Below are 17,630 nucleotides of genomic sequence, written 5' to 3' on the forward strand. Positions count from 1 at the left end.
TCAATTGTTCTTAATGCTTTTTGTATCCTGATCAAATATAAACATGATTTAGTGAGATCGAATGACTACTGACCATAGCTTTCGACTTAGACCTAATTGAATTGTTCTAATAAACATGGTTAGTCTAGGAATGGATAATCGTTTGTTAGTGATATTAGGTTAACGTTCGTAAAACCTTCAAAGATTACTAGACCACCTAAGGAATTAGGGGCTGTAGTTTAAGAAGAGGGTCCTAACTCAAGGGATTGATTAGGGCTAATTTGTTAACTATCGTGAAACTAGAGAATCATTAGTAATAATAGGTGCAGTAATCAATTGGGGGAACATAGAGGATCCGACGGACCTAATCTCATCTCTCTCCATATTTTCTTAACCAATCTTTATTTTCTGTTACTTGATTTAATTAAAATCAAACCAAATCTTCTGCCTAGTGGCAAACTAAAAATAACTTTTATACATCCTAATTATATAACGCAATTGAATTATTGAGATCAAAACAGTCCTTGTGGGATCGATATTTTTACTACTTCGATAGTTATTGGTACACTTGCCAATCTTCTATCAAGTTTTTGGCGCCGTTGTCGGGGACTGTTGATTTATTTCAACAAGGCAATTACGTTATAATTTAGGATTTCAGCAATTTAATTTTCTGTTTTTATTTTTCTGTTTTAGTATTCATTGATTACTTTGCATTGTGCAGTGCTACTAAGGTATTTTGTTGTTTATGCGAGGTAAGGTGAGCGCCGACGATCTCGAATTCAATCCAGAAATTGAAAGGACTGCTAGAGCACTCCGGAAAGCTGCCTGGTTGCAAAGGTTATCTCATTCCGTTCCACCGGGTGTTCGAGAACAAATACCGGAGTAAAACTCTCTTGAATCTGAAACATCTGCTATCATGGGAGACCAAGTCCCACCGAGACCTAAGCTAGGAGACTATGGGTTAGCAACTCATCGCGGTCAACTGACCCACACTTTTCAACCAGCTAACCCCGTTGCTTTTGACATCAAGACAACTGTTCTCAACGGTTTGAGGGACAAACAATTCGATGGGACTGAAGCTATGAGTCCACATGAACACTTGAGCCACTTTGCTGAAACTTGTGAATATTGTGTGCAACCAGCCACCGTGACTGAAGCACAAAAGAAACTAAGGCTATTTTCTTTCACCTTGACGGGAAGAGCAAAAGATTGGTTGCTAACTGTAACACCCCGTTCTCCCAACGACGTAATATTAATTATTAAAATCAGAGTAATCACACAACGGAGTGTCACACTACTTTTCAAAAATTCATAAATAGAAAATATCTATTTATTTAAAATCAACGTTTAGAATATCTTAATAAACTGCAGCGGAATAATTCTTTAAAAATATAGTTTCAACCAAATTCAACCTCAATGAAAATCTTGGCACAAAGGCCTCAACGTAATAGACATTATCCTCAACAATAATAAATCCAACAACGAGGTCTTTTCAAAATATGATACATAAAAGAAATGAAGAAGACATTCGCGACGATCCCCATCCTAATATGTATCAGAGCCCTAGACACTTGAGCCAATTAACCTACAAGCCATCATTACCTGCACATTACCCACGGTCGAGGCAACATATACGCAGAAGGGGTGAGAAACTTATCCAATAATAATATTATATAATTCATCAAATTAATGAAAATAACAACAGTTCAACAACAAGCATTATTAAGTTCATATATACATATAACTCAGCATCATATTCATTTTCAACTGCATTAAACAACATCTACCACAACACCAACGTCATTATCAACAAAGAACACCAACTCGACTATGCAACATCATCAACTTAACATCATTTAATAAGGATAAAGCATCCTACCACATCTTAGACATCAACAACATATATATTCATCATTATATAACATCAATTAATATCATCCATTAACGCCAGAACAACAACAACATCATCAAGAACAGCAACAACATCTTCAAGAACAATAACAACAACATCATCAAGAACAACAACAACATCAACCTCAACATGTCCGAAACAAACAACAACATATCACAGCATGCATCATTAACAATGTATATAAAAATATACATATAGCAACAACATAATCATCTCCAACGACGCTGAACAACAACAACAACAAATTCATTATCAATAACGACACCGACAACTCGACAATGCAACGACGGCAACGACAACAACAACAACTCGACAATGCAATAACAACAACGACAACTAATGCATCATGCATGTGGTACCAATCTACGCGCGTTGAATGCTAAGCATTCCAGGGCATAAGCCCCCAACAAATTGGATGGTTAAAGCATCCCAGGGCATAAGCCCCCAACAGGTGAATGATAAACATTCCAGGGCATAAGCCCCCAACAATGTGGATGGTTAAAGCATCCCAGGGCATAAGCCCCCAACAGGTGAATGATAAACATTCCAGGGCATAAGCCCCCAACAGATGTGAGTATGCAAATGGACTCAACTTGTGTATATCAACATACAACTTCAACAGCGACTGCAACAACAACATATGTGCCTAAAACAATTATGACACACTCCCCAACTTCGACATCAGATGATACAACGACATCAACAACGGAAATCAACAACATAACATATATATAAATCAATTACATTCATCTCAAAGTCTAAAACATCCCCCAAAAGCAATTAAGTTTTGATCAATAGAACATAAGTCAAATATCCATAAACACCTCAACTAAATCCCTAACACTTAAGTTTGAAGTTGGGAAACCAACCATAAGTTTTTGGACTAACTAGAGATTAATTATGCTAAGTTTTCTTAAAATTTTCTGAAGACCCACTTGGACTATTTTCATCATAACTCTAAATCTACAAATAATTTTCTAGTCACTCCAAAGCCATTAGAAAGCTAACTCAATTATCTACAACTTTTATGTTTACACCTAAAGCTAATTCAAAATAGAAACGGGTGAAAAAGACACAAGAACGCGAAACAGAAAATGCTGTCACTGGACAATTTCGCTAATAGCGAAAATTGAGCTAATAGCGTACCTGTTCCAGAGGGTTACGCTAATAGCGAATTTCTGGCGAGTTTTTCATCTACTGTTACGATTTTAACACCATTTTCACCCCAAAAACCCATTTTCTGATCCCCTAATCACCCAAAATGAATTAGAACAATGTTTACAGGTTCTATATGCAACATAGTAACTAAAACAACATAGAAACATGCATCAAACAACACCATTCATCATATTTTCTTCAATTAACATAAAACTTCTAACCCTAAAACCAAGAACAACAATTCATCAAATTTCAGAATTATATACCATGATTATTGAAAGGAATCCCACCCTTACCTTAATTCAGCAACACCAAACGTCAAGCTACCGCAATCGATTCCTTCCTAGCTCTCTCTTGGCCTCTTCTAGGTTTTCTCTCCAAAACCAGTTTTCTTCTAATGTTTTTACGTGAAAATGTTTCTCTCCCTTTTTCTTTCTTTTACTTCAAAAATATCTCTCTTTCTTTTCTCACCCAACTCCCTTAATTTCTATTAATTTCCACTTAATTCCCTTTAACCAAAAATAAATACTATTTCTATAATATTTCCATTTCTCATATTATTTCTATCCAATAATAACAACATTCATTTAAATAATACACAACCCCAATATTCATATAATAAATAGCATCATAACATAGTTCATATAAAAATCATATAAAACATATATTTCACATAAAATCATATATATATATATATATAGCAATTAAAGTCATATAAAAATATTCACACCTCTACTAAAATATTAGAATAAAAATGGGGCGTTACAACTCTCCCCAACTTATAGAATTTCGTCCTCGAAATATTACCTCAAGTAAACAAGTCAGGATAAGACTCTTGCATCTTACTCTCCAACTCCCAAGTAAGACTTTCTCCAGCTGCTCCTCCCCAAACAACTCTCACTAGAGGTATCTCCTTGCCTCTCAACGTCTTCACCTTACGATCATCGATCCTCAAAGGTAAAGTTTCTACCGTAAGGTTGTCTCTAACTTGCACATCATCTCTAGGAATGACATGTGAAGGATCCGCTACATACTTCCGAAGTTGTGACACATGAAACACATCATGCAAGTTCGAAAGATGTGGTGGCAAACCAACTCTATAAGCCACCGTGCCAATTTTCTCAGATATCTGATAAGGACCAATAAACTTTGGAGTCAGCTTCTTGGACTTCAATGCACGACCCACACCAGTCATAGGAGTGACTCTCAAGAACACATGGTCACCCTCTTGAAACTCAAGGTCCTTCCTACGCTTGTCATGATAACTCTTCTGTCGACTCTGCGACGCTTTCATATGCTCTCTTATCATCTTGACCTTCTCCGTAGTCTGCTGAACTATTTCAGGCCCTAACACAACACTTTCACCCGACTCAAACCAACATAAAGGAGTTCTACACCTTCGACCATATAAAGCTTCGAAAGGTGCCATACCAATACTCGAATGGTAACTATTGTTGTACGTGAACTCTATCAATGGTAGGTGACTGTCCCAAGCTCCACCTTGCTCAAGTACACACACCCTCAACAAGTCTTCTAATGATTGAATCGTTCTTTCTGACTGACCATCTGTTTGCGGATGGTACGCTGAACTCAACTTCAACTGAGAGCCCAAAGCTTCTTGCAAGCTCTTCCAAAATCTCGAAGTGAACCTCGGATCTCTATCCGACACAATACTCGATGGAACACCATGCAACTTCACAATATTATGAATATAGATCTCCGCCAACTGAGCTACTGAATAGGTGATATTAATCGGAATGAAGTGTGCCGACTTCGTCAATCTATCGACAATAACCCAAATGGCATCATGCCCTCTTTGAGTGTTTGGTAAACTCGTCACAAAGTCCATGGAGATGCTATCCCATTTCCATTCCGGCACATCTAATGGTGTCAACAAACCAGCAGGCTTCTGATGTTCAACTTTCGATTTCTGACAAGTCAAACATGCATAAACAAATTGTGCGACATCACGCTTCAATCCAGACCACCAAAACAGTTTCTTCAAGTCATGATACATCTTTGTAGCTCCCGGATGAATACTCAAGCTACTTCTGTGACTCTCTTCTAAAATCAACTTTTTCAATTCATCATTATCAGGGATACAAATCCTGCCTCGGAATCTCAACACTCCTTGATCATCAACCTGAAAATCACCATCTGCATTCTGATTAATGGCAACCTTCAAATCTACTAATTTCACATCAACTTCCTGTGCTTCTTTGATACTCTTCAAGAAATCACTATTAATTTTCAACATACCCAACTGCACACTCTGAGGTGCCAATTCACAAACAAGACTCAAGTCTCTAAACTGTTCCAGCAATTCAAATTCTTTCACCATCATAGCCGACATGTGCAATGTTTTCCTACTCAAGGCATCTGCAACCACATTGGCTTTACCCGGATGATAATTCAAACCAAAGTCATAATCCTTCAACAACTCTAGCCACCTTCTCTGCCTCATATTCAACTCTTTTTGATCAAATAAATATTTCAGACTCTTATGATCACTAAACACTTCAAATCTGGAACCGTACAAATAGTGTCTCCAAATTTTCAACACAAAAACCACAGCAGCCAACTCTAAATCATGTGTAGGGTAATTCTTCTCATGAATTCTCAATTGTCTTGACGCATAAGCCACTACTTTGCCATCTTGCATAAGCACACCACCTAAACCCAACTTAGACACATCACAATATACCACAAAAGGTTTATCTGGCTCTGGCAAAATCAAAATTGGAGCCGTCGTCAATCTTCGCTTCAACTCATTGAAGTTATTCTCACACTGAGCATCCCACACAAAAGCTTTACCTTTACAGGTCAACTGAGTCAATGGAAGTGCCAACTTTGAAAATCCTTCGATAAATCTTCTGTAATAACCAGCCAAACCAAGAAAACTTCTAATGTCCATAACTGACTGAGGAGTCTCCCACTGTGATACCGCTTCAACCTTCGACGGGTCTACAGCAATACCACTACCATAAATAATATGGCCAAGGAAACTTACTTCACTTAACCAGAAATCGCACTTTGACAGTTTTGCATACAATTTCTTTTCTTTCAGCACCTGTAAGACAATCTTCAAATGTTCTGCATGCTCTTCTTCATTCTTAGAATGAATCAAAATATCATCAATAAATACAACAACAAACTTATCCAGAAAAGCATGAAAAATTCTGTTCATATACTCCATGAACACACCCGACGCATTAGTAACACCGAAAGGCATCACTTTATATTCATAGTGTCCATACCGTGTCCTAAAGGCCGTCTTCTGCATATCTTCATCCTTCACCTTAATCTGATGGTAACCTGACATCAAATCAATTTTACTAAACACGCGAGCACCCATCAAGTCGTCAATTCTCGGAAGTGGATACCTATTCTTTATCGTCACTTTATTCAGCTGGCGGTAATCTATGCACAATCTCATGCTACCATCCTTCTTCTTAACTAGCAACACAGGTGCTCCCCAAGGTGACACACTTGGTCTTATAAACTTCTTATCAAGCAAGTCTTCTAACTGTTTCTTCAACTCTGCTAACTCAACTGCTGACATACGGTAAGGAGCCATCGACACAGGCTTCGTACCCGGCACAAGATCGATCGAAAATTCAACCTCCCTCTCTGGTGGTACATCTGGAATCTCATCAGGAAAAACTTCAGGAAATTCATTCACAACGGGCAATCTATCAATTACCGACTGTTTCTCTACAGACAAATACGCCATCAAGGAAAACATCAAGTTCCCATCATGCTCTAACTGCTTCAGCTGCTTAGTAGATAACAATTCTGCTCCACTCTCTTCTTCGGCAGAAGAAAAACACACCGACTTTCTAAAACAATTAATATGAACATGGTTGTACTCCAACCAGTTCATACTAGGGATTGCACAACAAACAACAAACAACAATCAGGACAACAAGGACAATACAAAATTGTCACACAACACTACTAGGCTCGACACGACTCTACTAATTGGCCGGACGGACCGACTTGCTCTGATACCAATTGTAACACCCCGTTCTCCCAACGACGTAATATTAATTATTAAAATCAGAGTAATCACACAACGGAGTGTCACACTACTTTTCAAAAATTCATAAATAGAAAATATCTATTTATTTAAAATCAACGTTTAGAATATCTTAATAAACTGCAGCGGAATAATTCTTTAAAAATATAGTTTCAACCAAATTCAACCTCAATGAAAATCTTGGCACAAAGGCCTCAACGTAATAGACATTATCCTCAACAATAATAAATCCAACAACGAGGTCTTTTCAAAATATGATACATAAAAGAAATGAAGAAGACATTCGCGACGATCCCCATCCTAATATGTATCAGAGCCCTAGACACTTGAGCCAATTAACCTACAAGCCATCATTACCTGCACATTACCCACGGTCGAGGCAACATATACGCAGAAGGGGTGAGAAACTTATCCAATAATAATATTATATAATTCATCAAATTAATGAAAATAACAACAGTTCAACAACAAGCATTATTAAGTTCATATATACATATAACTCAGCATCATATTCATTTTCAACTGCATTAAACAACATCTACCACAACACCAACGTCATTATCAACAAAGAACACCAACTCGACTATGCAACATCATCAACTTAACATCATTTAATAAGGATAAAGCATCCTACCACATCTTAGACATCAACAACATATATATTCATCATTATATAACATCAATTAATATCATCCATTAACGTCAGAACAACAACAACATCATCAAGAACAACAACAACATCTTCAAGAACAATAACAACAACATCATCAAGAACAACAACAACATCAACCTCAACATGTCCGAAACAAACAACAACATATCACAGCATGCATCATTAACAATGTATATAAAAATATACATATAGCAACAACATAATCATCTCCAACGACGCTGAACAACAACAACAACAAATTCATTATCAATAACGACACCGACAACTCGACAATGCAACGACGGCAACGACAACAACAACAACTCGACAATGCAATAACAACAACGACAACTAATGCATCATGCATGTGGTACCAATCTACGCGCGTTGAATGCTAAGCATTCCAGGGCATAAGCCCCCAACAAATTGGATGGTTAAAGCATCCCAGGGCATAAGCCCCCAACAGGTGAATGATAAACATTCCAGGGCATAAGCCCCCAACAATGTGGATGGTTAAAGCATCCCAGGGCATAAGCCCCCAACAGGTGAATGATAAACATTCCAGGGCATAAGCCCCCAACAGATGTGAGTATGCAAATGGACTCAACTTGTGTATATCAACATACAACTTCAACAGCGACTGCAACAACAACATATGTGCCTAAAACAATTATGACACACTCCCCAACTTCGACATCAGATGATACAACGATATCAACAACGGAAATCAACAACATAACATATATATAAATCAATTACATTCATCTCAAAGTCTAAAACATCCCCCAAAAGCAATTAAGTTTTGATCAATAGAACATAAGTCAAATATCCATAAACACCTCAACTAAATCCCTAACACTTAAGTTTGAAGTTGGGAAACCAACCATAAGTTTTTGGACTAACTAGAGATTAATTATGCTAAGTTTTCTTAAAATTTTCTGAAGACCCACTTGGACTATTTTCATCATAACTCTAAATCTACAAATAATTTTCTAGTCACTCCAAAGCCATTAGAAAGCTAACTCAATTATCTACAACTTTTATGTTTACACCTAAAGCTAATTCAAAATAGAAACGGGTGAAAAAGACACAAGAACGCGAAACAGAAAATGCTGTCACTGGACAATTTCGCTAATAGCGAAAATTGAGCTAATAGCGTACCTGTTCCAGAGGGTTACGCTAATAGCGAATTTCTGGCGAGTTTTTCATCTACTGTTACGATTTTAACACCATTTTCACCCCAAAAACCCATTTTCTGATCCCCTAATCACCCAAAATGAATTAGAACAATGTTTACAGGTTCTATATGCAACATAGTAACTAAAACAACATAGAAACATGCATCAAACAACACCATTCATCATATTTTCTTCAATTAACATAAAACTTCTAACCCTAAAACCAAGAACAACAATTCATCAAATTTCAGAATTATATACCATGATTATTGAAAGGAATCCCACCCTTACCTTAATTCAGCAACACCAAACGTCAAGCTACCGCAATCGATTCCTTCCTAGCTCTCTCTTGGCCTCTTCTAGGTTTTCTCTCCAAAACCAGTTTTCTTCTATTGTTTTTACGTGAAAATGTTTCTCTCCCTTTTTCTTTCTTTTACTTCAAAAATATCTCTCTTTCTTTTCTCACCCAACTCCCTTAATTTCTATTAATTTCCACTTAATTCCCTTTAACCAAAAATAAATACTATTTCTATAATATTTCTATTTCTCATATTATTTCTATCCAATAATAACAACATTCATTTAAATAATACACAACCCCAATATTCATATAATAAATAGCATCATAACATAGTTCATATAAAAATCATATAAAACATATATTTCACATAAAATCATATATATATATATATATATATATATATATATATATATAGCAATTAAAGTCATATAAAAATATTCACACCTCTACTAAAATATTAGAATAAAAATGGGGCGTTACACTAACAATACCAAACGGGACTGTCCAAACATGGGAAGAGTTAGAGCTGAAGTTCTTAGAGAAATATTTCCCTATGTCTAAGTATTGGGAAAAGAAGATGGAAATCTCTAACTTCAAGCAAGGGGAGAATGAGTCATTATATGATGCTTAGGAGCGATTCAACTTGCTTCTTAAGAGATGCCCTAATCATGAGTTCACCGAGAAACAATACCTCCAAATCTTCACTGAGGGGGTAACACCAAACACTAGGATGTTCTTAGATGCTTCCGTGGGAGGTAGTCTCAAGAGAAAAACTGATCATGAAGTCCAAACTTTAATAGAAAACATGGCTGGAAATGAGTATCGTGCTGAAGCTAAGAAGAAAGAAAGAGGAGTGTTTGGGGTAAGTGAACAAACGGCCATCTTAGCCAACCAAGCAGCTATGAACAAACAAATCGAGGCTCTAACTAAGGAGTTTCAAGGCTTCACTTTGGCTCATAAGCAACAACAAGTAGCTGCAATCAAGTGTGACCTATGTGGTGAAGAACATCCCAATGGTGAATGTGTTCCCGAAGGATCAAGTGAGGAAGCTAAATACATGGGAGGCTATCAGAGGCAAAATCAATACTACACTCCAGGAATCAACAAGCATCCCAATCTAAGCTACTCAAATAACAACGCTTTGAACTCTCAGATGCTTGCTCCTCCACAACAACAACAAAGAAAGCCTTCATCACTTGAGGAAACTGTGATGAATTTTATGAAGATGACTCAAGGCAACTTTGAAGAGATGAAGAAAAGTCAAGAAGCTGAACGAAAGAACAATGAAGCCTCCAGGAAGATGCTTGAAACTCAATTGGGGCAATTAGCTAAGCAACTGGCTGAACAAAACAAAGGCGGATTCTCAGGTAACACTAAAGAAAACCCTAAGAATGAATCTTGTAATGCTGTTGAATTGAGGAGCAAAAAGGTTTTGACACCTTTAGTTCCAAAAGCTCCAAAGAAAGCTAATGATGTAGTAGTGGAGGTAGAAGAAGATGGCGAAGTTGAAAAAGAAATTGAAAATGGTGTAGTTGAAAAGGAGAATGATCAAGGAGTAGTTGAAAATGAAAAGAAGAAAAAAATAGAGGGAGAAAAAGTGAGAAATTGATAGATGAAGATTCAATCTTGAGGAAGTCGAAGAGTCAAATATTGAAGGATGGAGATAAACCACAAGTTATTCCATCTTATGTGAAGCTTCCCTACCCTCACTTATATAAGAAGAAAGAAAAGGATGAGGGACAATTCAAGAAGTTCATGCAACTTATCTCACAACTCCAGGTGAATATTCATTTCAGTGAAGCTCTTGATCAAATGCCTTTGTACGCCAAGTTCATGAAAGACTTGTTGACTAAAAGAAGGAAGCCTAAATATGATGAGAACATAGCACTTTCTGAAAATTGTAGTGCCATTCTCCAAAAGAAACTGCCACCTAAGCTGAAGGATCCTGGTGCTTTTACTATCCCTTGTTCCATTGGACCGGTAGACATTGGTAGAGCTTTATGTGATTTGGGAGCAAGTATCAACTTGATGCCTCTTTCAAGAATGAAGAAACTTAAGTGTGGGGAGCCAAAACCAACAAGAATGACCATTACTTTAGCTGATCGGTCAATCTCTTATCCTTTCGGTGTGCTTGAAGATGTGCTAGTCAAAGTTAATGAATTGGTCTTTCCGGCAGATTTTGTGATCTTGGATATGGCTGAAGATGAAGAAATGCCACTCATTCTAGGAAGACCTTTCCTTGCAACTGGTCGTGCTTTGATTGATATTGAGAAAGGAGAGCTAATGTTGAGGTTCCATAAGGAGCAAGTCGTGTTTAATATATTTGAGGCAATGAAGCACAAAGATGAAAATCCCAAGTGTTGCCGGATTGACGTTGTTGAAGAAATAGTTGAAGATGACTCTTGTGAACCTCAACCAACACAACCTCTTGAACGTGCAATTATGAATGCTATAGCAAGTTGTGATTCTAATGAAGATTTTGAAGTGAGTGATTGTGTCAAGCAACTTGAGGCAAGCAAGCAAGAGTTGGAACCAGTAAAAATTGAAGAATTAGTGGGCAAGTACTCTATAGATGCTCCTATTTTGAGTGGAGAAGGAGAGAAAAATCCAGAGTTAAAAGAACTCCCTTCTCACTTGAAGTATGTTTTTCTCACCAAAGATGCCTCTAAACCAGTAATCATCAGCAATACCTTGACCCCTTTGGAAGAAGAAAAATTAATGAGGGTGTTAAGAGACAATCAAGGAGCTTTGGGGTGGAACATTTCTGATTTGAAGGGTATTAGTCCAGCTTATTGCATGCACAAAATACACATGGAGGTTGAATACAAACCGGTGGTTCAACCTCAAAGGAGACTCAACCCAACAATGAAGGAAGTGGTGAAGAAAGAGGTGCTGAAGTTACTAGATGCAGGTATGATCTACCCTATCTCAGATAGCTCATGGGTAAGTCCAGTTCACGTAGTGCCTAAGAAAGGAGGAATGACGGTGGTGGCTAATGAAAAAAATGAATTGATACCCACCCGTACTGTCACCGGTTGGAGAGTGTGTATAGACTACCGGAGGTTGAATACCGCAACAAGAAAGGACCACTTTCCATTACCATTCATGGATCAAATGATTGAGAGATTGGCTGGCCAAGCCTTTTATTGCTTCTTGGATGGGTACTCGGGGCACAATCAAATTGCAGTGGCTCCGGAAGATCAAGAAAAGACTGCCTTCACTTGTCCATTCGGTGTGTTTGCTTATCGAAGGATGCCCTTTGGGCTGTGTAATGCGCCGGCGACCTTTCAAAGGTGTATGCTCTCCATCTTCTCTGATATGATAGAGAAGAACATTGAGGTATTTATGGACGATTTTTCTGTTTTTGATAAGTCTTTTGATCAATGCTTGTTCCATTTAAATGTTGTACTTAAAAGATGCACCAAAACTAACCTTGTTTTGAATTGGGAAAAATGTCATTTTATGGTAATTGAATGTATAGTTTTGGGGCATAAAATAAGTGCAAAAGGCATTGAGGTGGACCAAGCTAAGATAGAGGTTATAGAGAAACTTCCATCACCTGTTAATGTTAAAGGAGTAAGGAGTTTCTTGGGGCATGCCGGTTTCTATCAGCGTTTCATAAAAGACTTTTCTAAAATTTCCAAACCCCTCTGTAACCTCTTGGTTAAAGAAAACGAGTTTAATTTTGATTCTGAATGTCTAAATGCTTTTTCTTTGATTAAAAACAAGTTGGTGACGGCACCAATAATCATTGCACCCTATTGGGATTTACCCTTTGAACTTATGTGTGATGCAAGTGATTATGTTGTTGGTGCAGTCCTAGGCCAACGTAAGAACAAATTTTTCCATGCAATTTACTATGCAAGCAAGGTTTTAAATGAAAATCAAGTTAACTATTCCACAACTGTAAAAGAATTGCTTGCGGTAATATTTGCATTGGAAAAGTTTCGTTCTTATCTAATAGGCTCCAAAGTCATTGTTTTTACAGATCATGCAGCTCTTAAATATCTCTTAACTTAAGGGGATTCAAAGCCTCGACTGTTGAGGTGGATCCTATTATTGCAAGAATTTGATCTTGAGATTCGTGACAAGAAGGGAGTCGAGAACGTGGTAGCTGATCACCTCTCAAGGCTGGAGAATGATGAGGTGACAAAGAAGGAAAAGGCCATCAAGGCCGAGTTCCCCGATGAACAGCTGTTTGCTATTGGAGAAAGGCCCTGGTTTGCTGACATGGCAAACTTTAAGGCCGACAACATAGTTCCTGATGATCTTACCTACCCTCAGAGGAAAAAGTTCTTCAAAGATGCAAACCACTACTTGTGGGATGACCCTTATCTGTTTAAGGTAGGTACTGACGGTTTGATTAGACGTTGTGTTGCAGGTGAGGAAGCACGTAGTATCATGTGGCACTGCCATAGCTCAGCTATTGGAGGCCACCATAGTGGAGAAAGAACAACTGCAAAAGTTTTGCAAAGTGGATTCTGGTGGCCCACCCTTTTCAAGGATTGTCACAAATTTGTTGCAAGATGTGACAGATGCCAAAGGACAGGTAACATATCAAAGAGGAATGAAATGCCCCTGAAAGGAATCATTGAAGTTGAACCATTCGATTGTTGGGGTATTGATTTTATGGGTCAATTCCCTTCCTCTTACTCTTATCTCCATATTCTGGTCTGTGTTGATTATGTCACAAAGTGGGTTGAAGCGATACCATGTGTTGCTAATGATGCCAAAACTGTTGTCAACTTCCTTCAGAAGAATATTTTCACTAGGTTTGGAACCCCTAGAGTATTGATCAGTGATGGGGGGAAGCATTTTTGCAATAATTTTCTTGAAGATGTGCTCAAAAAGTATAACATTAAGCACAAAGTTGAAACTCCCTATCACCCACAAACGAGTGGTCAAGTAGAGGTTTCAAACCGACAGCTGAAACAGATCCTAGAAAAGACAGTGGCGTCAAATAGGAAAGATTGGTCTGGGAAATTAGATGACGCACTCTGGGCATATAGGACAGCCTTTAAGACTCATCTTGGGTTTTCACCCTATCAGTTAGTCTATGGGAAGGCATGTCATCTTCCAGTCGAGCTAGAACATAAGGCTTATTGGGCCATTAAGGCCTTAAATTTTGATCAAGTCGCCGCTGGTAAGAAAAGAATTTTGAAACTTAATGAACTTGAAAAGATGAGGCTTAGAGCGTATGAAAATGCGCTCATCTATAAATCCAGGACTAAAAGGTATCATGACAAAAACTTAGTGTCTAGGGATATTAACTGTGGACAACTAGTTTTGTTGTATAATTCCAGGTTGAAGCTGTTTCCTGGAAAGCTCAAGTCAAAATGGTCAGGACCGTTCTTGGTCAAAAGTGTGTCACCATATGGAGCTGTTGAACTAATGACACCTGAAGGAGATCGAAGTTTCAAAGTGAATGGACAAAGAGTTAAGCCATATCTGGGTGGCGACCTACCAAAAAGAAGGGTGAGACTCATTCTAAAGGACCTCTAAGGATCCTTAGCAGTCAAGCTAGTGACGGTAAAGAAGCGCTGTGTGGGAGGCAACCCACTAGATTTTATTTTGAGTTATTTGTTTCATTTCCAACTGTTTTTATTTTTCATCCATTGTCAAAAGTCCATTGAACTTCTTATTATTCCCCCTTTTGTGATAAATTTGCACTTGTTTATTATTGACGAATTTGTTTGCTAGTTGACTCTTTACAGTTTAGTAATAATTGTTTGATCAAGTGATATTCCAAAAGTTCTAAAGGAGGAGTGACTTGTGATTTCAAAGGCGAAGTGTACGGCAGTTCAAGATAGGTAGTCACAACTCCCAGAAATCTCAGCCATAAGGTTCATTGCCAAATTTTATTTTTCAATTTACTTATATTAGATCATTCCATGCAACTACATTTCTAGAACTTGCGATTTTTCTCTACTGTTGATTGGTCTTTGTCATTAGCACACTGAGGCAAAAGTGCTTGGTCCTGTGATCCTTTTGAAGCCTACCCTGATTTTAATTGTTATATATTATCCTTTTATTAACCAATTTGAGCCGGTAGGATTAGAACTTTTTGTTCGGTGACAAACTACATTACAAACTTAGAGACTTTTAGGACTTGTCCTTCATTGTTTTTTCTGAGTTAGGCATTGTAGAATGTTGCTAAAGATTAAGTTTGGGGTTGCTATTGGAATTTGCAACCAATTAAGTTTGGGGTGGGGGTACTAGAGAATAACAGAACAAAGAATGAAGAATGAACTTTATCAATGAAAAATACACACAAAAATGGTGTATCAAAAAAAATGAAATTGAATGATGAAAAAGGGACAAAACATTGAAAATCCGAGTAACTTCAAACTCGATTGTCCCAATAGTTACAAGTATTCTCTAGTACCTCTGTATTAATTGTTGTTCCATAAGGTGAATGAATGAAGGATTGAATTTTGTGCTTTAACTTCCGTAGGGATTCCTAACTCAAATTTTGTGTAGCCTACTTATCCAAATATTATTCCACCTTCACCTAAGCCCCGTTATAACCCTTAACGACCTCAAAGTGTGCATTGACATTGATTTTGATTGACGTTTAGAAACTTTTCAAGCGTGTGGTAATATGTAGATTGCATGTCGACTGTGAACCCTATTCAATTTGTTGCGTGGAGTTGTGAATTGGTGGATGCGAACAAATCAAACTAGCTCATCTTTAGCTAGTAAGTAGTTGAACTTTTGGAAGTATTATTTGATCAGGTTATTGTTATTTTACTGTCGACTGTCAATATGTAAATGAATTCCTTGAGGACAAGGAATGGTTTAAGTTTGGGGTTGTGATGACATGCTTTCATTGCGTAATTTTTAGGACTTATTTGACAATTTTATAGAGTTCTCAAGCAACTATAAGGGTCCAAGAGTGTTAAAACAGCAAGAAAACATCAAAAGCTTGAAGGCTTTAATCGCGGCGCGTTTATACTCATCGTGACGCGATTTTGAGGAACAGAGAGGCATGTTTTTGAGCTATGCAAATCGTGACGCGTTGGATTGATGGCGCGACGCGATTAAGAAGAAGGATCCAGAATGACTTTGAGAATCGAAGCCATCGTGACACGATTGTTTACAGGCGTGGCGCGATTGAAGCTTCAGGAAATATTTTCTATTTAAACAGAAGTCAGTCTAAGAAACAAGGGTTACGATTTTGGAGAACAAAAGTGCGATTTTGAGACGTGAAGGCTGCTTGAAGGGCGATTTCCTCCTCCTTTACTCAGTTCATGTATGTTTTAATTATTTCATTGATTATGCTATTTGTAAACTCGATTATGAGTAGCTAAATCTCTCAGAGATTAGGTCAGAGATGAATCTATGTAACCCTAATTGTTCCATGTTGCTATGAAACTCTATTCGTTATTAATGAATTTCTAGTTTTTATTCAATTCAATTGTTCTTAATGCTTTTTGTATCCTGATCAAATATAAACATGATTTAGTGAGATCGAATGACTACTGACCATAGCTTTCGACTTAGACCTAATTGAATTGTTCTAATAAACATGGTTAGTCTAGGAATGGATAATCGTTTGTTAGTGATATTAGGTTAACGTTCGTAAAACCTTCAAAGATTACTAGACCACCTAAGGAATTAGGGGCTGTAGTTTAAGAAGAGGGTCCTAACTCAAGGGATTGATTAGGGCTAATTTGTTAACTATCGTGAAACTAGAGAATCATTAATAATAATAGGTGCAATAATCAATTAGGGGAACATAGAGGATTCGACGGACCTAATCTCATCTCTCTCCATATTTTCTTAACCAATCTTTATTTTCTGTTACTTGATTTAATTAAAATCAAACCAAATCTTCTGCCTAGTGGCAAAATATATAAACACCAAAAAACCCCAAATAAAAACCACCAACACCGCCAACAGTGATCAATTAGGCACCAGATAGAGATTTTGCTTCAAATGTTCAGCTGCGACCACCACTCAAGTTCTGGTCTATCGGAATAGACATCACAACAGCCTAAAAGGATCTGAGTCACAAACTTGCTCCCGATCTCGAATCAAAAGCGATCGGCTCACAAGACTCCCGACACAAGTCAAAAAAGGCACCCCTCAACTCACGAACCACCAGAGCAGACACATAAACATGTCCCAAAACTCGACCCACCAATAACCCGATGTCAAAATCCAAAGACAGAGAAAAGGCGAAACAGCAGCGCAAAGCGGACGAACACAAACAAATCAAAGGGAACTATTTTTGAAAGTGAACTACATTTTTTTGAAAATATGATAAAATAGAGTAAGTGAACTATTTTTGAAAGTATGATAAAATAGAGGACCAAAATATGATTAAACTAAAAATTTTACCTGTAGAGTAGTAAGTAGGTTCAGAGGTGGAATTAAAGGGACGGTGTTAGTTACCTCTAAAGCTGGCC

At 37.6% G+C, this 17,630-nt stretch overlaps 2 long non-coding RNA genes across 2 annotated transcripts; both read right to left on the reverse strand.

The window, feature by feature from the left end:
* Positions 1-1,374: 1,374 nt before the first annotated feature.
* On the reverse strand, positions 1,375-3,504 carry LOC146924636 (uncharacterized). The gene is made up of 2 exons (XR_015010986.1): positions 3,346-3,504; positions 1,375-1,581 (listed from the first exon to the last, which is right to left on the reverse strand). It is a non-coding gene; the product is annotated as an uncharacterized LOC146924636 (long non-coding RNA).
* Positions 3,505-7,238: 3,734 nt separating this feature from the next.
* On the reverse strand, positions 7,239-9,306 carry LOC146924637 (uncharacterized). Its single transcript, XR_015010987.1, has 2 exons — positions 9,210-9,306; positions 7,239-7,445 (listed from the first exon to the last, which is right to left on the reverse strand). It is a non-coding gene; the product is annotated as an uncharacterized LOC146924637 (long non-coding RNA).
* Positions 9,307-17,630: the final 8,324 nt, after the last annotated feature.

The sequence above is a fragment of the Medicago sativa genome, chromosome 5 (genome assembly GCF_051527215.1).
Source record: "Medicago sativa cultivar Bolivia chromosome 5, Bolivia_mono, whole genome shotgun sequence".
NCBI lineage: Eukaryota > Viridiplantae > Streptophyta > Magnoliopsida > Fabales > Fabaceae > Medicago > Medicago sativa.